Raw genomic sequence first — 25,605 nt, 5'->3', positions numbered from 1 at the left:
TAGGACATTTAAATAAGAAACAACAACTGCAGAGTCTGAGATAATGACATACAGAGATACCAGGCTTTTTGAGAGTGCCATTAAAATGATGCATGAAGCATTACAGCTACTCCAATTGGGCTTCAACACGAAAGCCATTCCTTCTGTGGCACAGTGCTGCAGAGAGAGGTCAGCACTTATGCACTCAATGTGCTACTCAACAATTAGGAACCATTATCCCTTATGCTGAAGTTGCAACATAGACACAGGCTTAAACTTCTGCATGAGCTGAGGCAGTTGGGAAGGCAGGGTCTCTGGGATGAATCACCTCATGAACCTCAAATCAGAGTGGAGGAGCTTCTCAAGAGCTCCTGAATTTTGCTGCAACTTGTACCTTTAACATTTTGCCATCATAACTGAATTCTCTTAATTTCCTGGAAAATATATCTTTAGATTTTCTGGAAACCACTGAAATACAGACATGCAAAATGGAGCCTGTGGCTCTGTGTCCCCTGCTGGAAATCAAACTGAGGAAAGGGAGTTTCTGTGGCGAGGAAAGGACTTCAGGCACTTCCCCCATGCCTCCCTGTCCTTTGGCCACCAAGTGCTAACCCAGGCTAAAGGGAAGGAGGAGGGCTGGCCTGGGGGGATTGGGGGCACCCTCAGCCAGGTGGCAGACAGCACTGAGTGGGGTGGGAATGTTCATCTGCTGGAGGGCTCTGCAGAGGGACCAGGACAGGCCAGATCCATGGGCCAAGGCCAACTCTATGAGGTTCAGCAGGGAGAAGAGCTGGGTCCTGTCCCTGGCTCACAACTCCCTGCAGTGCTACAGGCTGGGGCAGAGGGACTGCAAAGCTCCCCAGCAGGAAGGACCTGGGCACAGCTGAACATGAACCCAGATGTGCCCAGGTGTGCAACAAGGCCAATGGCCCCAGGTCCTGTGGCAGCAGGAGCAGGGCAGTGACCTCCATCCCCCTGTGCTGGGCACTGCTGAGGCCACTCCTCACACCCTGGGCTCACATGGGGGCCCCTCACAGCAAGGAAGAACAGAGTGCAGGGGAGCTTTAGTTTCAACCTTAATTCTCTGATTCTGTAATGGGGGAGAGCAGCCCACCAAGTGCCCTTGCTCACAGCTCATCCCTAGGCTGAATCACTGACATCAAACCATGGCTCTGCTGTGTGGCTGAGTGAGGCAGGGCTGTCCTTACACACTGGGTATCACTTTCTTATCTGTCCAGCTGCTTTTGCACAGCTGTCATAGCAACGTTTCAAGGAAATTAGTGAGATACTGAGGATTGAGAGACTTTGTTTCAGTCAATCAGCAGAATCTGTGATTCTAAACTCTATACTCAGAGAATAGAAACTTTCACAGAAGGTCAGTAAGTAAAGCATTCTTGTCCAAGTAGCAAAACATTAATTCTCTATTAATAATCAAGTGCACAAAAGAAAATGTACAAAGTGTTTTTCAGCACACAAAATAAAATTATTTTCTTGGGTGTATATTGCACACTTCAGCCTTGCCCCAGTGAAGTGCTGTGACACACAGATTGTCTGTGTTCAGCCAGTGCCAGGGCACTGCAGGATGGCCCAGACACAGCTCAGTATTGCAGTTCTATGACCACGTGGCAAAAGCATTTGCTAAATGCAGCTCAGGTACCTGCACAGCACTGCCTGCATAGAGCCAACCTGAACAGAAACACACATGCAACTGCTTGGGACAGTATTTAATCTGCATCCAATAAAGAAGGAATTTAACTTGTACACCTTTCCCTATCAACTACTGGTTTTGTTACCTTCCATAAGCTAAAATGAGATGGCCATGCTCACCTCCATGACACCTGTGAACAGCCCCAGCTTTCAAACTGCAGCAGCTCCACTGAGGGTGGGGAGGGAGGGTGGATTTCTGTCAGACCAGGGAGGGAAGGACATCAGCAGTGAGCACCAACATGGGAGGCTGTTGGGCCTCTGCCTCCCTCTGCTCCCCAGAAGTGCCAGGGGAGGTTGCAGCAGGTTTTGTGCAGCATCGTGGCCTGCACAGATCCTGTCCTGAAGTCCTTGGGCTCACACTGACTGCCCCTTCCCCCCTGCCCAGTTGCTGGCACAAACCTTCCCCACTGGATCCCACTGAAATACCAACATGCAATTTTACATGCAAACTGCACAGAAGGCTGTTTTTCCCTAAATAGAGGAATAATTTGAAAACTTGCCAGTGTTGCTCATGAGCTGAAATAGAGGCTACACAGGTCATGATGCCCTGAGAGCTGAAGGGAGCTGAGGAGTGTCTCCCCAAGCCAGGGCATCCCTGGGAGGCAGTGCACACTGCAGAGCTGGGAACTCAGCAGCACAAGGGCAGAGCCCAGAGCCTGCACTGCACCAAGGGGCTGGCACCTCTGGCACTGGCAGTGCTGCATCCCAGGGCACCTCACCCACTGTCTGTCACACACTCCTCAGCTGCCATCCAACTTTCCTCCTGCACAGCCTGCTGGTCTCTCATTAAGACCAAAATTTACAGAGCAGATTTCAGCTTTTATAAAACCCCCTGTGCTTTCTAAAGATCCACCTTGTCTTCCGGGCAAGTGAAATAACACTTTCTGTCTATGGCTCCTGGGGGTTGTTCTCCATCTTTATTTAAAAAAAAAAAATTATTTAGATCTTGCAATGCCTATTTCTCAGCCAAACTGTCAGGGATGTTAATGAGATTTATCTGCACAGCCTCTCTCACTCTCTGCCCCCTTTCATTCTTTGACACACAAGTGCTTTTATGTTGCAGGAAATGAGGACAACAGAAAGCTGCAGATCCCATGAATGTAAAAATTGTCTTGAAGGCATGGAACAATCCAGCCCTAATTACAGCCAGCTGGAGCCTGCTCTCTTTGCACTGATACTTAGATAATTAACTGAATACTGACTGATGCAAGACTCAAGTATGTCACTACCAGATATTCAAGGTTAATTTTTGTATCCATCACCAGCATCAAGCTTAATGGATATTATCAGCTAAACTCTTGAAAATCAGTAGCACAGAGTCATAGTCAGGCAAGGACTATTTTTCCTTCAGTGAGCTTGGTGCCATCTTTCTTTAGCTGCAGAAGAAATGTCTTTTACATTAACAAGGCAAACTCATAAATTTTGATCCATTTAATACCTGTAAATTCACTCACTTAAAGCCCTAAACTTAAATACACTGAAATCACAACAGTGATGTAATAAAATACACCCCAGACTGCTCCAGTGGGCATTACTGGAGTAATACCTGTTTATTTCTCAGAGTATGGCATCTTTAAATTGGTGTGTGTGTGTGTGTATCCTCCTCAGTAAGCTTTATATGAATGTTGAAAGCAAACAGTTCTATGCTGAAAACCAAATATCCTGATTTGACTGTGCATATATCTGAAACAAAATTACAGGAGGGGACAGCAGAGATAGTGCTCAAGAAGTCTGAAATGTCTGTAAGTCAGAACTGCTGATGCACTTCTCCTCCTGTATGGAACAATGCATGTTTAGATTGTGAGGTACCTGAACTGTGCTGTCAGCAAAAAAACTGAAAGAGGAAGTCATTCCCAACAAGAGAAAGTTGTCTGTCTCAGTTCCACTTTCAGCAGTGCTTTCCCTGGAAACAGGGATTTTTGGACAGATTCAGTCCTTCTGACTGGTTTACAGCTGCACTGATAGGAGAAAACAAGGTGTCACTACTGTTTATCAAGTGGCACTTTTATTCCTAGTTACTAATTCAAGAAATCACCATGAAGAATCTGAAGTATTTTAACCTGGCAAAGATGTTCATAAGAACAGCAATGCAGCACAGTAAAATAGGAACAGAACTATTTAGGAATTGTTAGAGCTTGGGCAGGGCTGTGCAGCAGATAATGGCACCTCAGCAGCCTGCAGTGCTCTCCAAACTTCAGGGTGGGGAGGCAGGAATCCAAAGAATCCGGAATAGGGATTCTTTTCATTTTGTATTTTATTTGTCCTTGCACCTTCTTATCTAGTAATGGGAAAATAAACAATCCCAGTTATGTTTGCACATGGCCGACCATACTCCTTCAGCAGGGAAAGTCTGAATTTTGTGAAATATCTTTGGAATGCCACTGTAATGTAAATCACAAAGCACTGCCACCACAGTGCAAGTTAAAGTGTAACCTGCAGTTCTCCCCAAGAGAATACACAGAATTTATATCACCAGAAATGGAAAGCAACAGAACAAAAATAAAAGCTTAGCAAAAAAAAGTAGGTTAACTCATATAGAGAATGATACATAAGACAAGGCTGAAAAAGAAAGCAAGGCAGGTATTTTTGGAAATATTTTGAAGTCTCTTTAAAGCCCTGCCTATTTGCCTGTGAAGTATTCCTGCTTAAAATATAGATATGCTAATGTTCATATTTAAGATAGAGATGATTGGGCTGAAAGAACTCCTCTTTGGAAGAGCAAAGGAACAAAGACTGTGCATCATCAGCAGCTGGTTCTGAGTGCATTTTCAGACATCCTGGGGAGGGTTAAGGAATCACAGGATCATCAGGGCTGAAGGGGTGGCTGGAGGTCATCTAGTCCAGCTCCAGGGAAATGGATGTTTCAGAGGAAAAGCTGCATTCTGGATAAAGTGAAGAAACCTTTGGAATCTGAGAAGCCTCCAAAACTCCAATTATTTTGTGTTAAAGGGGGCATTAGAAGTGCTGCTGCAGCAGCTCCCTGGATGAGGTGGCTGCTGTAGTACCCAGGGGCATCCAGCACTGCCCAGAACCTTGGCACAGTGGCACTACCTGCATTCCATGGAAATGATTACTGCCTGCAGCAGGTTCAAATGTGATAATTATCTTTTTCACCTAGAAGTTCATAGTTTTCTTAATTAGCAGGGTCTGAACTGTATGCAGGTTTCTTTTTTTGGTTTGGGATTTTTTTTTTTTTTTGTTTGGAAGAATGGGAATGTGTTTCTTGCCAAGGCCACATCACATAATAACAGACTAGAGAAAAATGAAAGAAACCAATATGAAAAACACAATGCAATTATCACCAACTGAGCAGCTGATAAAAGAAATGACAGAGTAAAAGACACAAGTTTTACATGATGGAAATTCATGGAAAGTGAATTTGTTACAAATATTGAGCAAATGAAGAGACCTCACCATAAGCAAGGCCTTTCACCTCCCAGCCACTGAAAATTCCCTCCTCCTGCAATAAGCAATCTGCCATCCCATCTCAAAAGGAGCTACAAGATCCCCAGCAGCAGATCTGCTTGGATGGAACTTACAGGGGCATGGCCAAAATGAAGACCAGGAGCCCCACACAATTACAGGATAATTTTTCCATTTTGTCCTGTTTATTTGAAATTTCCAGCCATCACACCAGCATGAATCCAAGCAAACACAGCCTCAGCTGCCTTCTATCAGCTAAACTGACAAGGACAGAATTTTTAACACACCTGTGATGGGCACATTTCAGAGATAAGTCCAAGTGAAAACAGAGACACTGCAAGCGTGAAAAATCTGAACTGCCCTCTGGAAAGAAGTGCATATAGGGACATGGAAAAAGTATTATTAAGTTATTGTTGCTTAGTCTGTCAATGTTTCCATTTGGAATCAGCCTTCAGCCATTAAAACCTCAGCTGGAAAAGCTTGGTTGAACTTGACAAATGAACAAGCCAGGTCTCAGGAAGAAAAAAAGTAATTTTTCCTTAACCCCCAACTCCAACAGATCCTGCCTTCAGTATCTTCAGCTTCTGATTTTGAGATCAATATCCTCAATTTTGCATCTTTCTTTTGTGCATGTGCAATTGCAGTTCAAATGTTCCCCTGTGTGTTGCCTGTTTTACCCTGAGAGGGAAGCAGCTGGCCGGTTCTGCAGGGAGCACACCCAGCTCTGTGCCCAGAGCTTCTCCAAACTGCAAGCACACAGAAATGATACAGCACTTGGAGTCTGGAAAACTGTTCAGGAATGCACACAGGAAATGCACTATAGAAATGTAAGATCATTAAAAGAATGTTATTATGGTTATTATCCTAAAAATCCATCTAAGCCAGTAGCCCCTGCCTGTCCCTGCAGATACCTCACTTTATCTGCAGCTCACATGGCTCCTCTTCAGTGCCAGCATTTTCTGCTCCTTCCTTGCTCTTTGTGCCAAGCCAAAGAGAAGCAACAAAGGCTGGTGTTGTTCCTGGCAAGGAATGGCTTCTGCAGGAGTCAGTGGGCAGTCTCCTTTCATGCACACACGGGCTCGAGCTCTGTACAGTGAGGGAACCTCTGCAAACACGTTCCTGGTGCAGCCTTCTCAATGAAAGCATCCCACAGAATGTGTGTGGGTCCTGTGTGTGGGACAGGAGCCTGACAGGGCCTCAGAAGAATCCTCAGTGTGGCTGCAGAGCCAGGCAGGCTGAGGTGTGTGAGCTGCCCACAGCCTCCCATTGTTCCTGGGAAGGTGGTGACTTCCTCTTCATTGAATCTTTCCCCTTACTTTGTCCTTCCTTCCTGATGATAAATGCAGTTTTTATTTTTCCAACCAATTCAACATTACTTTTAGAAATTTTATCACTCATTCAGATTTCAGTCAGTGAGTCAAGCGGAAAAAATGTTCTCAAGCTGAGAGAAAACCCTCCCATGTAAAATCCCTGAGCCAAGAGCACCTCCCAGGCAACATCCTCCAGCTGCTCTCAGAGACAGAAAGAATTTGTGCACTCCATCAGTTCCTACCTAGGCCACTCCAGAGCATCTCCAGCAGGAAGGAGATGCAGGAAGGAGATGCAGACCTACCTGCCCTGCAGCAATCCCTGGCTCTTGCCAGGCCTCATCCCACCCAGCTCTTCCCTCAACTGCAAAACCCCCTTGGTGTTCAGCTGATGAACATCTTCCTGTGCCAGCAGAGGAATCTATCCCATAGCATTGTTCTCCCTGTTTCTGGGCCTCTGATTGTCACTTTTATCAGCTAAATAATAGTAATTTGAATGCAGAAACAATTATGGGAGCCTATTTGCTCAGCTGAAGTCCTTGTCCCCAGCAGATTTACAGTTAGTGCTGTTTTGTCAAAGGCTGAATGCACAAAGAAGTTGCTCTGCCAGGCAGGGATGTACAAGGGAGCAGAAAAAACATCACCTTCCAGTTTCCTAGGAATGTTTCCTCTAATGATGGTGGTTAGAATGTGTTTGTATCCCCTCCTGACTGCCTGCACACAGACAAGCCAGGGTGGTGCATTTTCTTTTGTAAGAATGGGCAAGAGTTTGTGACTAGGGCTGCTTTGTACCTTGTGCTGCTCATATTTGTGGCTCTGAAGTGCCCTACAGAAACCAAACATCCCAGTGAGGTGCTCCAGCTCCAAAACTTTTGCAAAACAGACATGAGAGCTGGAACTGTCTTTTTCTTGTTCTCATTAGACACATGAGTGAATCAGATCTGAGGATCTGTGCACACCTTCAAAGAGAAAACACTGCTGGGCTACAGGGAGCAACAGAGAAAAAGCACTAAGGAGAGCACAGTAAATCTGAAAACTTGAAAGAAGAAAAACATTTTTTCTTTTAAGTTCTTTTTGAGCTTCATTTGTCACCACTGCAGACAGATGGAATCTGCAAGCCCTCCCTTCCTGCCAATGCAGCAGAGGACACTGACACAGTATAGAAACAACTCTGGCAACAAACCAGAGAACTCCTAAAGAGGGGAACTCAGTGAGGGAGGAATCTGGCAGCCTCCTGAGCACCTGGTGCACTGGCTGAGCTCTAAGCTCTTGGTTGGAAGGCTCCTAAGTGCTGCTCTGACTGTGCTCTCAAAACAGACACAGCAGCAGTGTGGATTTCAGACAGAATTGCTACCTTAATGCTGACCATTTTCTGAAATCCCACCCTTAACCTCACAGAATCCTTCTGGGGCACCGGCTGCTCTCCCATTGAAGTTCTAACACAGCCTATGATACAGGGGTGGAGTGAATACCTCACCTGGACTGGTAAATAAGAACAGCTATATTTGTGAGATTCAGAAATGCTGGTCTAATTTTTCTACCATCAGTCACATAAAACCACTGTCAGATCTGTTCACTCTCCCTCTAAATAAAAGAGGGTAGAGTAAGAGATAAGCATTTCCAACAAAACCACAGCACATAACAGATTTCCTTTGTTTTGTTCATGACAAATGAAAGGAATGTGGTGAGATGTCATTTTTGATATATGCAGTTACATCACAGTTTTCAAACTAAGGCAGATTCTCCTGAGCTGGGGTTTAGTGAGGCTTTGAGGAGAGCACAAACACCTCCTTTCACTCTTTTGCCTCAAAAGACATGGAAACATCATCTTGGTGTGGTATTAAAGATATGGTAATTCCCTTCCACCCTTTTAAAAGCTTCTGTTATTAGTGGCCAGTTCTACACTGTTACAAAGGCACAGAGCCCAAAATGGGAAGCAAAACAGAGCTGGGGGGTCTTTCTGCTCCCAATTTAACTTTAAAAAGTAGCACAGTTTTGTATTTCTGACTGACCTCAGGAGAACAGGCATAGAAGTATTCAGATGTTTAATACCCACCTATGAATGGCAGAGAAAAAGATAAGTAAATAAGAAGAGCAAAGAAAAGAAGAAAATGGAAAAAGATTTTTGAAGAATTATTGAATGTCAGGAGAAAAAAGAAAACTTCCTAGTGTGCCAAATTAGTGTATCTTTCAACAGGTTTCAGGAGTCACACAAAGGACTTGAAATATAACAAAAAACAGGGACAGAGCTACGTCTACACCCTGTTCCAAACTGCATTTTGCTGGACATTGGGTAGGAAGACAGTAAGTAATGGATAAAACTCTTTTTGTTTTTCAAAGATGATCACATGGGATGAAACCACAGGAAGAAATTTCAACTACTGAATAAAGCACCAGATACTAAAATTTCAACTTTTTGCTAATGAATGAAGCTGACAAAATCATGTTTGCCTCTTGTAAGATTGTCTATTTAAACTCTGGTAGTAGTAAAACAATATCATCTATAATATAAATTACCCTGCTGTACTGTATTGGAAATCAGAAGATGGCAGAAAAATGAGTTACCACTTAAGTCTGAGGCACTGAATCCATTCTCATGTCAATAGCTGGCTTGGCAAAACCTCCTGCAGCCACTGCTAATAAATCCTGCTGAAAATTTCAAACTTCCCACTTGTCCAGACAAATTGACTTCACCCCCTTCTCTTCATTACTGCTGGTCAGGGCAGCAACATTTTCTGTGAAAGACAGACAAGAAGATTATTTCAAACAAACTTCAAATCTGATTTATTGTAAATTTTCTTTGAGTGACCTCCTGATCTCTTCAATGCTGTGAAAGCATTTTTTTTTACAAAAAACACATTTGAATTCTTTTCAGAATACTGGCTGCATAGCTGGCACCCCAGACTTTTGTCCTTAAGGTTCCCATTTCTTTCCCACTCCCCAGGAGCACAGTGCTGCAGCTCTGCAAGGAACACAGACTGGAGGCACAGGCTGAGGAACAGCCTCTAGAACCCACTGGAAGACTGAAGGACTTTTCCTGGGAAAAGGAGCAGAGCTTATTCAAGGAAACAGCTCTGTCCAGATCTCCTGGGGTTTCGTTTGTGGGGTTGGTTTTTCCCCTCCTCTGGTATTCTGCTTCTTGTGACTTCAAGTGTGAACACGTTTGTGGGTGACAAAGTTGGCAGAAAGAAAGCAAACACAAATAATTTGTGTAAGGGAAGCCACAAATAACAAGGAGCAAAGCACTTAAACTTCTGTGCAAAGCAAACACAGCCTGGTGAGGGCACAGACTGAGCAGCACAACCAGAACTCCTTGACAACGATTATCACCACAAAAGGACTTTTTAGGACATTTGAAAGGAAGATTCTGAAATAGCTCTGCAGATGAGCAGCAACAAGTGAGATGAATAAGAATTATCCAAAGAGAAAACACACATTATGTGCTTGACAATGGACTTAATGAGAAGGGTGAACATCCTGGCATTGAAGGCAGGTAAGGGAATCACCACTAAATCAGACTTCAACTTGTGGCTCATTATCTAAATAGAGATATTAGAGATGAGGAGAAAGCTTCCTCTGGATGGAGAAGATTGAATCTTCTCCTAACCCAGTGTTACCAACCAATTTACTTTTGCAGATGGGATTAGGCAGAAATAGGATGCAGGAGAAGAACAGGGATGAGAACTGAGCCCTACAAAGCCTCCAGAAGGAATGTTAAGGGAACACCACAATCCTTCATAGTTCTGAGATCCTCACACAGCAGCAAACTTTTTCTTTGCATATTATCAAGTGCTTTGAAATAGAGAAAAGAGCCCTGAAGAAATCAGCCAACACTTGGTGGCATGGAATGGCCACAATGAAAGATTATTTAAAGCCTCAGCATAAGGAAACATTGTTTGTGTAAAATTTTAACCCCTTCCAAAATGATTTTTTATTAGCAAGAAGAACAAGAGACTGGGAACTTTGTGGATTCAGGCAGGATGCTGCAGTTCAAGGAGCTGGCTGGGGAAGGAGGGGGGATGGATTTCTCCTCCTTTAGATGGATTTCTACTCCTTTTCTCCTCCTTTAGTGCCCACCAGCCTGCAGAACCTGCTCCCAAGTTGTGGGCGCCGCTGGCACATCTCTATAGGGAGCTCCAAGCCAGGAAACATTGCCAGAGCTGTAGCTATATAATAAAATATCAACAGTTACATGCATTTTTAAATTTTAGCTGCATGCAGGTGTTTGTACTTCTGTCCTAAAATTCTGCAGGCTTTGCCCAGCAGTACAAAGGGCTGTCCCTGCCCTTTGCCTTCACTTGTGGAGCTGCACAGCTGGATATAAATCTGGTGTTCCTGTGGCTTGTGAGGATCACTGAGGTGTTTCATAGGTGTCACAGAAAACATTTTATCTCCAACACCAGCAGAGTGCACATTAAATGGTGGCTAAGGCAACAGGTGGCACAGAGATCACAGATACAGCTGTCATTGCACTCGTAAGCAGGACAGGGACTTGAAAAACACAATCTAGCACTCAAAAAGAAATGACTCAAGCCACTCCATATTCACTTCTGTTCCCGTGCCCAGTACTACAGATGATTTAAAGCATTTGAAGTTAATTAATAAAGATGATGTGCAATTCTTTTCAGCAGCTGCTCCAAAGAGGCAATTCACATGGGTGGAGTGAATGATGCTGCAGATGAGTCCCCCTGCATCTCCCTTGGCTTTCCCTGGAGGCTGGGGCAGGAGAAGCCCCATGTGAAGAGCTGCCATGTGACTCGGTCCCCTCTGCTGTCCCTGCAGCACAAAGGGCAGGAATGCTCAACAAATGAATCACAGAGCATCCCTGCACACACCATCCCTGCACACACCTCACACACCATCCCTGCACACACCATCCCTGCACACACCATTCATTTGGGAAAGATTTTTCCTATTCATGATGGTTGAAAGTGAATTCTTCCTGAGCTGTGAACAACTGGTGATGCTTTAGCATTCAGTACATGGCCTGATTTTATCATAAAAGCTTACCCTGGCCTTCAGCTGGCTGTCAGATTTGCCAGGCTGGTAGGATTCTGGCAACACTTATGCTGTTTAATGTCTCAGCATGTTGTATCTTGGACACAAACCCCTGCAAAAATACCCAACTATAAATATTTATGTTTGTTATCCTTTTTGCATGATACAGTAAAGAGAGGGGAAACAGATTCTTTCCAAATGGACTGAATCAGAGAAGCATGACAACATCACAGGGTCAATATCCACGAGCAAAGCATTCCATTAAACCATGAGATCCCCTCAGTGGAATCCCACACACATCCTGAGCAGGGCAGCTTTGCCCAGGAGGCTGCAGGGACCCCCTGGCACAGCAAACTCTGCCCCCAGGAACTCCCAGCCCCCAGGGGGACATTGCTGCTGAGCTCCTGAGGCCACTCAGGTGGTGGCATTTGAGGTGGCATTACACAGCCATTGACCAGGAGAGATGTGCTCTGCATTCAGAGCAATAATTGCTTCACTTCCAAATTGTCTCCTTGGGCAAAGAAATGCTGCACACACAGCATTTCCACTTTTAGAGGAGAAAGGGAAAGGGAATGCATCAGTGTAGGGAATGTGCAGCTCCTGACAGATTTGTTTTTAATACAAATTCACAGACGTACACGAGAGACTCCAGAAAAGTTTAAAAGTCAGAACTTCTGATACTTTAAAAAAATATTAAATACATGATGACTGTTTAAAATAGAACTGATTCATGGGGAGAAAGGAAGTACTTAATGACTTGCTCATGCTTAAGGACTCTTAAATAAAACAAGTATCTGTTACTCATGCGTTGGAAGGATTTGCTGCTCCCGAACTACTGATTTGAAAAGCTTTTGACACAGCAAGATGAAGACACATCCCCAAGGGCTGCTGTGTGAGCTGAAAGCCTGTGTGCTCTCAAACACTCTTCCTTTCATTCAAGAAGGGAAAGATTAGCAAGAGGAAGAAAAAAAAAGAAAGACTTAGTTGTTTTGGCTTTGGCAATGAGGTGTCAGTAAGATTTTCTGGCCCGAAGAACCACTAAAGAACCCCAAATTATCATGTCAAGAAGTAGTGATTGAATTTGATACCACCAAAGGCTATCCAGGCCCTCATCTGCATCTCTCCTACTGCAATTTTATTCATTAATTGTTGGCCTAATATTGGAGACCCAATACCATTGAATAAGAGAAGAAAATTAGCAGAAAAGACAGAAATTACAACTACTAAGGATGGAGTCACCCTCCATCCTTATGAATGAATCATGTAGTACAAACTTCAAACACAGAGTTTATCAAGGCTTGGCCAAAATGCAATTTTGGCTCTGGGATAGCAGAGGCAGGAACAATGAAGCAACACAAGCCTCTGCTCCATTTTTACTGCTCTGTGCTCCAACAAGCACAATTTCCTCTCCCAGCAGCTCCTGAAAACCTAGCCTGTTGTTGGTATTTCATGTTCCTAAAAGCCCTGTGAATAGCTGAATGGTTATTGGTATTTCATGTTCCTAAAAGCCCTGTGAATAGCTGAATGGTTATTGGTATTTCATGTTCCTAAAAGCCCTGTGAATAGCTGAATGGTTATTGGTATTTCATGTTCCTAAACGCCCTGTGAATAGCTGAATGGGGCTTTCCAGAGGAGGGCTCTTGGCACAGCCACCCCAGCTCAGGTGGCAGCACGGACACAGGGAGAAGGAGAAGCTGGCAGCAGCGTGGCAACAGGAAAAACTGAGAGCAACAATAAACTGCCCCCAGTGCCCAAGCCTCAAATGGCTGCTTATGCAACTTTCTCTCACAAACTAACCCCAAAACTTGCACTGGGATTGCAATTTGCATTTCAACCCCCTCTCCCCCCGCCCCCATTTGCTGTTTGCCCAGTTTTATTAGAACCATCTGCAAGATCCTCCCCTTCCAGTTTCTTGTGTCGGTTCATCTGGCAGCTGCACTTTCTCATCTATTCAAAAAATCTTTGTTTCAAAGTTGTTGAGACAGAAGGTCTTTGACAGGCTAAAAATCATCAAGAAAATCAACACAGAAACCACATCATATGCTGTTCTTTACAGACTGAAGAGGAAGAATGGAAGATGGAATATATATATGTATGTATATATATTTTTTAATGGGAAGATAAATGAGGGTTTTGGGGATCAAAAAAAATTTTACCAACTCTATTTATCTGCCAAAAGCCACAATTTACTGAAGTACTGCAAGTTGCCACTGCAGAAAGGGTTTCAGGCTCACCATTATTACAGACAGAACAAGAGAAATGCAGAGAAGTATTTCCTTAGAGCAGCTCTTGGCAAAAGATAAGTGAGGGGAGTGCAAAGGGAAGGAGGAATGTTGGTGAAGCTGTAGGGTTTGAATTATTTTCTTTAAACATGATACAAGCATTACAAGCTTTGGAACACAACATGCTTTGCAATCCCTTTCATTAGCTGCTCCTTAAGCTTCCATCTTTCCCTGCAACCCTCCTAAAGATCCTTGTTCCCTTCTGTGGGCAGATACCCCTGCTGTCACCAAGCTCTCCATCCTGATGGGACAGCTCCTGCTGCAGGACAGCGCAGGGCAGGGCTGAGAAATGGCACAAATCCTGGGCCTTTCATTGCTTTGGGCATTTTTCTGCTCCGAATTGTTTCTGCAGAAGAATGGCACAACCTTCACTTTTGGGTACTAACAGAGAATTCTCTCCCAGATTTCTCCAAATCTTCTCATAAAACATTCTTAATAAAGCAAATTCACTTCAAGAATGAACACAAAATACTCAAGGAACACCACTCCTCCTTTCCTGTTTAGATTAACACAAACATTTTCTTTTTTCTTATGTTGTTGCTGTTTAAAAGGTAACAAATAACTACAGACAACATTCACCTGCCACCAAACACTGCTTGTACACGTGTAAATTTGAGCAATCTGTGACATGAACTGAACTATTTCAAGTCTCCCAGAGTCCCAGCAATGCTGGAAATCACTTTCTCCACGTTTGCACAAGAACCTCAATCCTTTAACTCTCCATCACATCCCAGCCCTGCTGTCATCTCCCCTGACCTCTCTGATTCTGTTTTATACAACCTCCAGCCCACGTCTTCCCTAAGCAAATTCCTAATTCCTTGTTTAACTAAACAAGACCATTTAAAGCTTCTCAAGCACTCTGACAAGACTTCTACAGCTTCTACACTGGGATTTGCCATTTTCTTCCCACACTTTCCTTTCAATCCTAATAGAACATTTTAAAATAAAAGTATTAAGCAGGATTTCAAAACTGCTATGAACAAATTAGCTTATCTTCTCCCTTGAACTTTATGATAAAACATAATTTAAGTGTTTTTAATTGCACAGGCTCTAGAAAAAAAGATGCAAATGTAATAATTTGAGTTGACAGATTATGCAAGGCAGACTTTAAAAGTATTTTCAGACACACTGGAAACAGCATTATCATAATCTAACTTTATAAATTTTATATGCAAATAAAAAATTAAAAACACAGACCTGAAAATATTTAACTAAATCCATATCTTTCAATGAATAATATAAAAAAAAGTAGATCTGCTCTTGAAAAAGCACCCTGGAATCTCTCAGGGGAATTAATGGAATAACCACAGAGTTTGTGCTTCTGTGATCAACTAGCAGGAGAGATTTTTATTGAAACACTTGACATTACTTTTGTTAGCATATATTCACTCCAGTGGCTTATTAGAAGTTTTGGTTAAAATGAGACATTCTTTGTCCAAGAAAGCTGAACAAAAGCAAAGTCTGAGACACCAAGCTTGAAATTTCTCTTCCTGCCCCCTCCCCCAAATGTATTCCAAAAAAATACCATTTTGATGAATAATCTCTTCCAAATCCTCTTTTCCAGTCACTTTTGATCTTTAGAGAATGTATACATTTATATAAGCCAGAAACAACCACAAAAGCAATTTCAAACCCCCATCTCAATGCACACCCCTGTTTCAAGGTATCATGAGTATATTAAGCTAAAATTGCAAACAAAGGAAGGCTTGGGACTGTAAAAAAAAATTACACCCTGCTGTTAATGCCATTTTTCTTGCTCTTGAATAGGTGATGTCAATTCCCTGGTTTCCATTCAGCAAATAATGCTGTGAAATGGCAGTGGATTTTCTGCTCCAAGTGCAGGCCCACATCCAAACAATTCTAACATTAAAACTGTGGCTGCCAGCCTCAAATATTCCCTCCCACAGGAAAAACCACTCCTGGATGTACCACAGAGGTTATCAGGAAATCTTATTGAATTGAGGAGAAGGTGGCAGATTGAATGTGTGCATTCTCCTCGTGGAATCTGCTCCTACAGAATGAAGTTCCTGAGAGCAGAGGCTGCTGTGAGTCTGCTGGAAAGCACCATGCCATGGACAAGGGCAAATCTGGGCAAATCCTGCTGAAAGCATCATGCCATGGACAAGGGCAAATCCTGCTGAAAGCTTCATGCCATGGACAAGGGCAAATCACAAGGACTGCAGAACTCTGCACAGATGCCACAGGAGCCCCAGGACAAACTCAACACAAATGGCACCCCCCTTCCTGGCACAGCAGCTGCCAAAGGGCAGGGGGTTGGTTAGTGCAGCCTGTGCAGCCCCTGGAACTTGGGGGGACCCAGTGCCATGGGCTGCACCTCTGTCCTGGGAATGCAGCCACAGCTCCTCCTTTCCTGGGCTAAAGCAGAGGATCCATCTCTTGATGCCCAGTTCTGTACTCTCAGTTAGGAGCCCTGCCCTCCATGGCTCTGTCAGAACAATCCTGCCCTGTCCCTGCCCTGTCCCACACAGGTGTTCAGGCCAGGGAGGCAGCTCAGCTTGAGCACAAACCCCCTCTGGAGCCCAGAGCCAGCGTGCCCAGCACAGAGGGCTTGTGGCCCCAGGCAGAGTGGGAACAGCAGCTCCCACAGAGCAGGAACATTCCAGAGATGTGTGGCACTCAGCTCTTCCCACAGCTAGAGCCGGACTAAGAACACTCACTGCAGCAGGAAGCTGGAGAGAAATGCTTTAGCTGAATTCTTCTCATCGCTCAAGTCAGAAATGCAATCTTTACTTAAATGTTAAGCCATATACATGGGCCATTAGTCAAAGTTCCTGTTCTTTTTTTTAATAGCTTTACCAGGTTTGACATTTTGTAATGCTATTATTTTAATCTGGCCTGGACTAGAATTCAAATATTAGGAAAATGATTTTCAAAAGACTATGCTAAAATATCTTCCCCATATTGCTATCATTTGTCAAAGTTTTGCTTAAAAGCAGGTATTAAGATAAATGAAATGGATCAAAAATGGAATACTTCCAGGAACATAAATGATGGTTAAATTAAGCTTGTGACAAGAGCCAATCCACATATTTTGACTTCTCGGTGAAGTACCATTCGACCTTGCAATGAGAAAGGCACTCTATACTATGTAAATCTAAAGGAAGAAAATACATCAAAAAGTGAACTCAATTGGTTGAAAGAGCCAGAAGGCAGAAAAGGCAACAAGTGGTGAAGGTGAGAGAGAACATCAGAAATCGAACAGCAGCTCAGGGAAAGGGCCAGAACCGTAGGGTCAGTCAGCAGAATAAGCAGAGTTTGAAGACAGGTCAGAAGGTACAGTGCACTGAATATAAAACCTGACAAATTGAACAGAACCAGCTCCACTTGCTGCAAAGCCTCCTTAAGGCAAACAGCACTGGGGTGACAGCAGTGCTCCCTGCAAAGGCCTGAGGGCATGGGAAAGAGCCTCTGTGATTCCTTCCTGGGCTATTTCTCTCCCTCAAGTACTTAAGGCATTTTCCCTTGTTCTGACTGTAGTTTAAAAATACTGATGGAAAACAACTACAGTTGTAATAGGGAACGTCAAGTAGCACTTAATATTTCTGAAGTATTAAGATACAGAGTATGCATTTAAATAGCACAAAATGCAGCAAGTGTTCAGTGGCTCCAGATTGTTTCCCCAGTTCTGTGAAATGCTCTTGCCTGAGCTGCATACAGAGCTGCACCCACACTGCCCTGCTCACCACCAACCACTCACCCACTGCACCACGGCCTAAGAGTGAATGCACCAGGCAAACCACATCATCACCCAAAGCACTGCCATCTTTCAAACACTGAAGAAAAGCAAGATTATTTCTTTAAACTCTCTCTTGCTAGAGACAGGTTGGGCATTAGTGGTTTTGGCAGCTGTATAAAACAGCTGCAGCTGGAAACAATTGGTGCTGAGCAATCGGAAACAGGCAAGGACAGAGGACAATACACTGCAAGTATTGCTCCCGTTCTGGCTTGTCATTAGACACAGGAGAGCTTGCTGCAGCCTCACTTCTCCAACAGCATTTGCTTCAAAAAGAATAAAAAAGATACTGAAATTTAGTATCAAGATCAATAGAAGAGTTATGCACTTGCATTGATAAGTATTGTTATGGAAAGGGAGACTCTGAGAAGCTTTAATTCTAAACTCACTTGCCACAGAAAAGTGGTTGTTTGAATCCTGCAGTTAAAGAAAAATGAGGCAAAAATCAAAAGAAGGTAATAAAGGACTATCAGAAGAGTAATGCAAATGGTGACACTTGAGAACATCCACAGCTGAGCAACAATTCACTGGGAATACACAGAAAGGAGAAACAGGTATCAGCAGTAAGGGGGGATCCTGGATCACAAGGAAGAACTGCTGGCGAACAGGAGCCATTTGCCAGGTTGGTGCAGACCACAGGGCCAAAGGAACATGGCTCAGTGTGCTAAAGCAACTGCCCAGGGTGAGGTGACCTCAGTGAGTGCTATACTTCACTAGAAGAGTGAAGACCAAAGCTACAGAGGAGTCTTTTAAATGCTCCTCTAGAAAATGATTTTATATGTTAGCTCAGAATAAAATTCCAAATTGGAAAGGTTGAAGCAGCAAGTTCCTTTTTCAAGCATTTTACTCCTAAACACAAATTGAAGGACAGAGGAATCGACTGCTATGGAAAAGCAGGAATGCTCCATCTGTGCAGGATAAATTATGGACTAGAAGGGAAGACACGATTCAGCTGCTGACATTTGAAACAACAGAGGTAACAAACTACAGATTTAGCAAAGCTGCCAAATATCAAAGATGTTGAGAAGAAGATCAGAAAGATCACAAATACCTCAAGGAGAGCCCCAGAGAGGACAAAAGTGGTTTCACGATGCCAGCAGCCGAATCCAGCGTGTCCCGAGGCACCAACAGCACCACCTTCCCCAAACTCACTGCCACCCCCATGAGCAGCTTAGAGACTACTGTGACACAACTGGGGTCTCTGTACTTTATATTCTTGCATGGAATTTTCCTTCAGAAATTCATCCAATTACCTTTTGAACCCATTTACAGTCCCATATCCACAACATCCTGTGGAAGGACATTCCACAGCTTCTCGGTTTTGTGCGTTTGTTTTGAGCTGCCAGGTTCTTGTCAGAAAACAAAAAAGAAAACAGATAAGAAACTTGGTTCCTTTATTACCTCTATTTATTTTTCCCATGCCATAATGATTTGTGATTTCTTTTACAGGCCCCCTCAGCCTGCCTTGCAATGGAAATGTCCTGTCGTGTCTTTTTGTGCTGAGTGGATGCTGCTCCATACCTCCAGCTCCCCACCCTGCATTCCTCTTCTGCATTCTTTTCAAGTGAGGCTGTGTGTCATATTCAGAAGCTTTTGAGAAGAGGATGAAAGAATTCTAGAGCAGTGAGAACAAAGAGGTGTGTTCGAAGGGAGAGAAAACTTATTTAGGGAAAAAACACAGGAAATAAAAGAAGTTTCACTGTGATTCTACGTGTTTGCAAGCAGAACCATTCAAGCATTATTAAAAGATATGAAATAGGGAACAAACTGTAAGATTTGTAGTAGAAATCAGCTTATTTTTCTGTGCCTTCATGCTTTACAGAGCTGAAATAATTTCAGTGTGCTCTGTTTCCCCTTCAAATGAGCAGTTTCACCACAGTTTGTAACTTCCCAGCTCATCTCAAAAGGGGCACCAGTGCTAGAGGCTGACACTAACGAGCCTCTGTATTCCAATTGCATGAATATACTGAAAGAATAGAAATAAAGGCAGTGAAACAGATTGCAAAGAACTGGACAGTGGGTGCTGGTAAAGGAGGCTGAAGAAGAATTACTGGTCATTGTACACTTTTAATGTTGTTGGAGTAATACCTGGAACTCAACTTTTCCAGCATTAAAAGCCAACTGGGATCTTTATCACTGACTTCCAAAAGTACAAAATATTCCTGGAACTCTGGAGCAGCACTGTGATCTAGCACCCAGGCCAGGCTCCCCTCAGGTCCCACTGAAGCACTTTGGAGCTGCTGTTCCAGGTAAAGTCGCTTTTCTCACCTTATCCCCCACTACCTGGCTGTAGGTGGGCACAGGGGGCACAGCAGGACACAGCTCCTGGCAGCGTTTCTCTACTAAAGGAGCCCTCAGTGAAGCCCAGCTGAGGGCAGGGAAGGTCACTGCAAGTCGAGTCCCCCTTGGGGAGAACATCTTGGATTAAAAACTGCTGCAAACCACACACGTGGCAGGCCCTGCTCCTCTCTGGATCTGCTCCGAAGCTTTGGTCAGCCCAGACATGGACATTGTTTATTTGCTGCCACAAAAAGTGTCCTGTTAACATTTTTGAGGAACATCCCACTTCTCATCTCTGGTAAGCATCTCAAATGCCCCAAACTATATTATTAAAACAAAAAATCCCCAAAAAAGCAAAAGGAAAAATCCCACAGGAGGCACACACAAAGCATTCCATGCTACTGCATCCCTGGGCTGCAGAAGCCCACACAGGAATTTTACAGTATATTTTTTCAGATCACAAATGTTCTTGTAAATGCTGTGAATTGCCTTAAAAATGTTGGCTTCCATTATTTAACAAAAAATCCCAGCAGGTGTCATTCATGAGAATATTTAAATTTTTGTAGTCTGCCACTACAAAAAAAATTGAGAGCAATCTCAATTTTTATGTTGTTAAGTTACATCATGTATATTTTAGATTTTCCCAAGAGTAAGACAGAGGAAAGGAAAAAAAGATATTCAAGTACTACTCTGTGTATGTACTTGAGAGCTTTCCCACTTAGAAATTCACTTTAGAACTGAATTTTGGCAGGTGTAAGATTTTTGCCTTCTTTGTAAAATCCTTCTAATTTGGCAGAGTTATGACGGTTTGAAGAAAAAAAAAAAACTAGGTTTATATTTTCTGCATATAATCTTAAATGTTGATAAAATTCAGTATTTACTAAACACATTTCAGGACATTGGGAACTAGGGAAGGGGTATTTGCCCTTGATCATAGCAGGTCAAGATTGGAAGAAACAAGAGGTTTTCCACATATGACTGTTCTTGAAAATAGGCATAGAAACAGGAGAAAACCCACTGATATCTGCATATCACGTAACACTTCTGATATTTTAAAACTTTTCAGCATATATGACTTCATAAACTTGATGGTGCTATGAAGAGCTACAGGCAATGGAAATAAAATGAGTGCTGTGCTGGTTTGCAGTGGGAATTCTTCCCAGCTCCCCACTGCCCACTCTGCATAAACCCATCAAAGTCTGATGCTCTGCCATGATTTCCCCACTGTAATCTGCTGCCTATTATTCTCTCAAACCCCATCTGCAGGTCATTTTTCTATCAAATGAGCTGGTTAAAATTCCTTCTCCCTTTTTATTTAAACCTAGGGGAATTTCAAATAGTCCAGCACTAACCGACAGGAATTTATTTTAACCATTATTTAAAACACCAACAGCTTTGCACTGCTACAGTTTAACAGCTCTGATGGGTTTCATGCAGTCTCCCTTCACTTTATCTCCTCTGACACAGGCATTAGCATCCTGGGAGCCCAAGTATGGCTCAGAGAGTCATTGCCTTTATTCCTTTTTAGGCTCAGACCTCTTTCCACACAGAATTTGGAGCATTACACAAATTTTCTATGGACAGAAAAGCATGTACTAGTGTGAAAATAGCTATATAACAAGTAAAAATATTTAGAAATGTATACTAAGGTAAATCCTCTTTCCCTTTATAATTTAAGAAATTTTGAGGTGATTTTCCTTATATAAGGGAAGCAAACTGATTATTCCTTGATCTTTGAGGAAGGAGATACTTAAGAGTTAAAATTCTGCATATGCATTTTGAACTGAAGCTTTTTCCTCTAGCAGATACCACTGTGAATGAAAGCTTCACACTTGCCAGCACTTACCTCCATGCCAGAGGGCTGAGAGGGAGCATGACCTGGATGGGGAGTGCTTCCTAAAGCCTCTGTTTGAAGTGATCTAACAGGGTCCTGGGCAGACTGGCTGCTTCTCACAGGCTGCCACAAACACTCAAACTCTGCAGCCAAAAAGCAGCTGTTCAGTAAGAAGCTGTAGAGAAATGGATTTTTGCAGATTGCAGCTTGAGAACCTCTTGTAGGAAGCCAACAGAATAGAAGACAATGGAAAACTGTTGGCTGTGATGGGGCTTGAAAATAATGAAGTTTAACATAGCTTATTTTTTCTTGTATGTGTGATGGAAGAGAGGCAGGTGAGAGCAGCATGATGGGCAATGCTATCACAACATGTTTCCCTAAAAAACACCTTTGGAGCACTGGGACAAGGCCACCTAACCAAAGCATCAGGTGTCTGTACTTCAGTGTTCATTGCAAATGCTTATTTGTGAGTTTCAGAAGTTACACCTGAACTACAGGTTCACAATCCACCACAAAAACCAATCACCAAAACCACCCAGTACATGCATCAGGGTTCTCCTCCTCCTTTTAGCAAAATGCCCTTAGCTGTGAGTTTGCAAGCTAAAGGGAAAGTATTTTTTCTTTTTGGATTCTGAGCTATGCACAAGCTGGTGGCAGTGCTGCAGCTTGGCTTTCACCTGAGCCGAGCGCTGGCACACACACACGGTGAAGGTGTGACACACAGCGCTGGTGCCACGGGCACTGCTCCTTATCTGCACCACCTGTGGCACTGAGTGAAGTCACACGGGCTGTCCTGACAGATGAAAGACAGGATTCAGCCCTTTCCCTGCCTCTGCTGCCAGCCAAGCCACTCTGCTTCCTCTTCTGTGCCCACCCACTCCTGACACAGCACGGAGCTCTGTGCCCTTGCCAGGCTCTGTCTGAGCTCCTGCAGAGATCGGAGGCGGCAGCACCACCACGGGTGGGGACGAAGGGCAAGGGCAAAGTGCTCAGGAAGTGCCCCAGGAGCAGCAGGGGCTGCACTGGATCGTGTCCCTGCAGGGACTCTGAGGGTGCTGTCCCCACTGCTCTGCTCTGCCTGATCACTGTACAAGGCACACAGTGGTACACACACCAACAACTGCAGAGCTGCCAGCTTGGCTCTAGCCTAGAGGAAAACAAAGGGAAAACCAGGTGGAATGCATGATCCACGAGGAATCCTTGTCTTCCTCATTTGCCCTGACAGACCCAAAGCTGAGTCAGTGGAGCAATGTGCACAAGGACACAGAAGCTGCTGGTGTGGGTCAGGGGGCTGGTCCTGGTGCACAGGGGCTGCACAAAGGGCACCAGTGACCAACACCACCTTCTGCAGTGCTCCTCAAAGAGGCTGCAACCTGCAAACCTGGCCCACAAAAGCTGCACCAGACAAACCTCATTGCATGGAACTCCAGCAATCAAATACTGTGCCTGAGCCTCATCAGCATCACTCATACGAGTATGCTTTGATTTAATTTATCTTAGTAAGGACCTGACCTGGGCTAAATCAGCACAGAGATCTGAAAAAAGGGATCCTGATGGTGGTTGTTGTCTCTTTTGTAGTGTGTGTCCCATTTACATAGCACTTATTTTTAGGCAAACCCTTCATTTTTAGGCTGTGGCTCCATTATGACTTTATCAGCAGGAGAACAAACACAACTCCTACCTTTTCTCCCCCAGCTGTTTGTTCCCATGCCAGCCCAACCACCCAGGACCACATGGGTTTATGCTGGCAGTTGGTCTTTTTGGCAGGATTCTCCTTCCCCAGCTGAATCACTTCCCTGGCTGGGTTCACCAACATGTGCTGGCACAGCACAGGAGACAGCGCAGAGAGGAAAGGAATGGCCAGGAAAAAACAGAAATCAAGCTTTACTGGGCTGCAGTGCCACCACAGACACAATCCCAGCTTTAATTGGTTCCTGTCCTACACCTGAGACAAGCTACAGAAACATTGAGAGAGAGGAAGAGTGATGTTAAACTAAAGATGAGGGAGGGATTTGGCAGTGACAAGTAGGGAACAGATTCAGAGTAGCAGCATTGAAATGGTTAAATCATGAGAGGACATCTTTTAATCATCCCACAAGTCACACAAATTCTAAGTTCCATAGAAAATTTAAACACACTTCACTTTGTCAGTGCAAATATACTATTTGATATCAGTCTTCAGAACAGGGCCATACAAAGTTGCCCAAACAAATGATTTACTACTCAATGCCCAAAAACATTTCTAGGCTTTGAAATTCCAAGTTTGGCCACATTATCCTCCCAAACATACAGAAAGAAATATCTCTTTTGTCAGTAATGCCATCACTGAACAGTATCATTCCAGAAATCCATGCAAAGAAATACCAACTTGGTTAAACACCAGAGTTCAAGAAAATGCCTTAATTTACAATAAAAAGTGGCTTCAGAAGAAGACAGGGATGGGTGTGGAATTGAGTATTTTGTATTTTTGGAGACAACACGCTTTGGTATTTGCAAGAACGTTCTGAGAGACGCCAAAGTGCAGAGCTGAGCACCATCCTGGCAGGTGCTCCAGGAGCAGGGAATGCCCATCGAGGCTGTTACACACCAGCAGCCTGCAAAGGGAAGGGTTCCCAATTTCCAGGGACTGCTGCAGTCCCCAGGAAGGGGATGGGGACAGCCAGCTGCCTGGAAGCCCTTCTGACTCCTCAAATGCCCATTAGCTCAGCAGCCAAACATTTCCATAATTCCCTGCTTCTCAAAAAGGCTGTGGCCCACAGCCCACAGGTAGGAGTTACTTAGGCTTAGGAAATGATCTAGCAATAAATCTAGGCAGAAATCCTTCATGGACTCATCTAAAGTTCAGCATTAAAGGGACTCCAATGAGACATTTGGACATGATGGCAATCTGGCAGCTTTGCAGAACACATTTGACTGCTGAGCTGTGCAATGATAAATACAGAGACAGACTAACCCCAATGCCCCACATCCATTAGGCACTTTCAGCCACTTTGCCAACACATCAAACCAATAAACATTGAATAAATATCACCATTTAGCACACCATCTAAGCTGTGTTGTCCAAAAAAGTGGCCATAAACTACTGAGTTTTATGCTAACCCTAAGTTCTGATGACTAATCCGGTTCTTTCATTCCAGCAAACTGAAAGTACAATGGCCATAGTGGCTGATTGGATGCTGGAAACTACAGCTCTTGTGTGAGCTAATCCTCGGGATCGCAGCAGCCCTAAGCAGACAGTGGGGGAAGGTCCCATGCTCATGACTCATCCTACCATTTTTCTCTCTCCTATTGTTTTGCAAATTCTATGCTTAATCTAAAATCCATTTCAACTAGAAACTTCCAGGCTCGGTGGAAACTTGAAGATAATATATTCCAAAGAAGTGATGCTTCAGAAGGGTGTGGATCCACAACCCTTGAAATCAATCTAAATCTGGGCTGGCACTGCCCTGCCCTTGTCACTGGCCTCTGCTCCTTCCCATGCTTGCATGACCCCACAGAGAGCAGATCCAGATGTGACTCAGCTGGAAACCAGGGCAGTGCCACCACGAGGAGCCACAGGGAGTGGGAGTGATGGAGGACATGTCACAGGATAAAGTTGTGGCAATACAGATCTAGACAAATCTAAGTGGAGGTCTACCACTAAGAGTTATTAATCATCCTGAATGAGCCATGTCTTAAAGGAAATGGGCATCCTGAGCTTTGGATTTCATTTTAAGGTATTGATTTATGTCCCTAAAACATTTTAAACCTGTACATTAGCAGAAAAGTTATCCTACATATACTGGTAATATATTCTCTTAATGGGATACATAGCAATGAAATTTTGTCTCACCAGATCTTTAAGAGCAGATTCAAACTTCAAGGATTATGAGTTCAGGCAGGATAATGCCCTGATGGCTGCCAGGAACACTTGGAAGCTGCTTTTGATAATAGGTAGGATACCACAGTAGCCACACTCAACTCTAGGAATCTTTTCTGCTTCATTGCTTTAGCTTTGTTTAACAGCCCATTTTTGAGTGGTAAAACAGTAGTAGAAATAGC

At 43.7% G+C, this 25,605-nt stretch overlaps 1 protein-coding gene across 7 annotated transcripts in view; it reads right to left on the bottom strand.

Moving 5' to 3' along the window:
* PEAK1 (pseudopodium enriched atypical kinase 1) overlaps positions 1 to 25,605 on the bottom strand; it is a 111,124-nt gene that overhangs the window by 54,445 nt on the left and 31,074 nt on the right. For 4 of the 7 annotated variants that reach the window (XM_054516207.1, XM_036389339.2, XM_054516208.1 and 1 more), the window contains exon 2: positions 8,982 to 9,151. The exons of 2 other annotated variants lie outside the window; for them this stretch is intronic. The gene's annotated coding sequence lies outside the window, so the exon portion shown is untranslated. Of the gene's footprint in view, positions 1 to 8,933; positions 8,952 to 8,981; positions 9,152 to 25,605 lie in introns of those variants that run through there. One more of the 7 variants, XM_036389338.2, reaches the window with a different exon arrangement.

This window comes from Molothrus ater, chromosome 13 (assembly GCF_012460135.2).
Source record: "Molothrus ater isolate BHLD 08-10-18 breed brown headed cowbird chromosome 13, BPBGC_Mater_1.1, whole genome shotgun sequence".
NCBI lineage: Eukaryota > Metazoa > Chordata > Aves > Passeriformes > Icteridae > Molothrus > Molothrus ater.
This window is presented reverse-complemented; position numbering and strand designations above follow the sequence as displayed.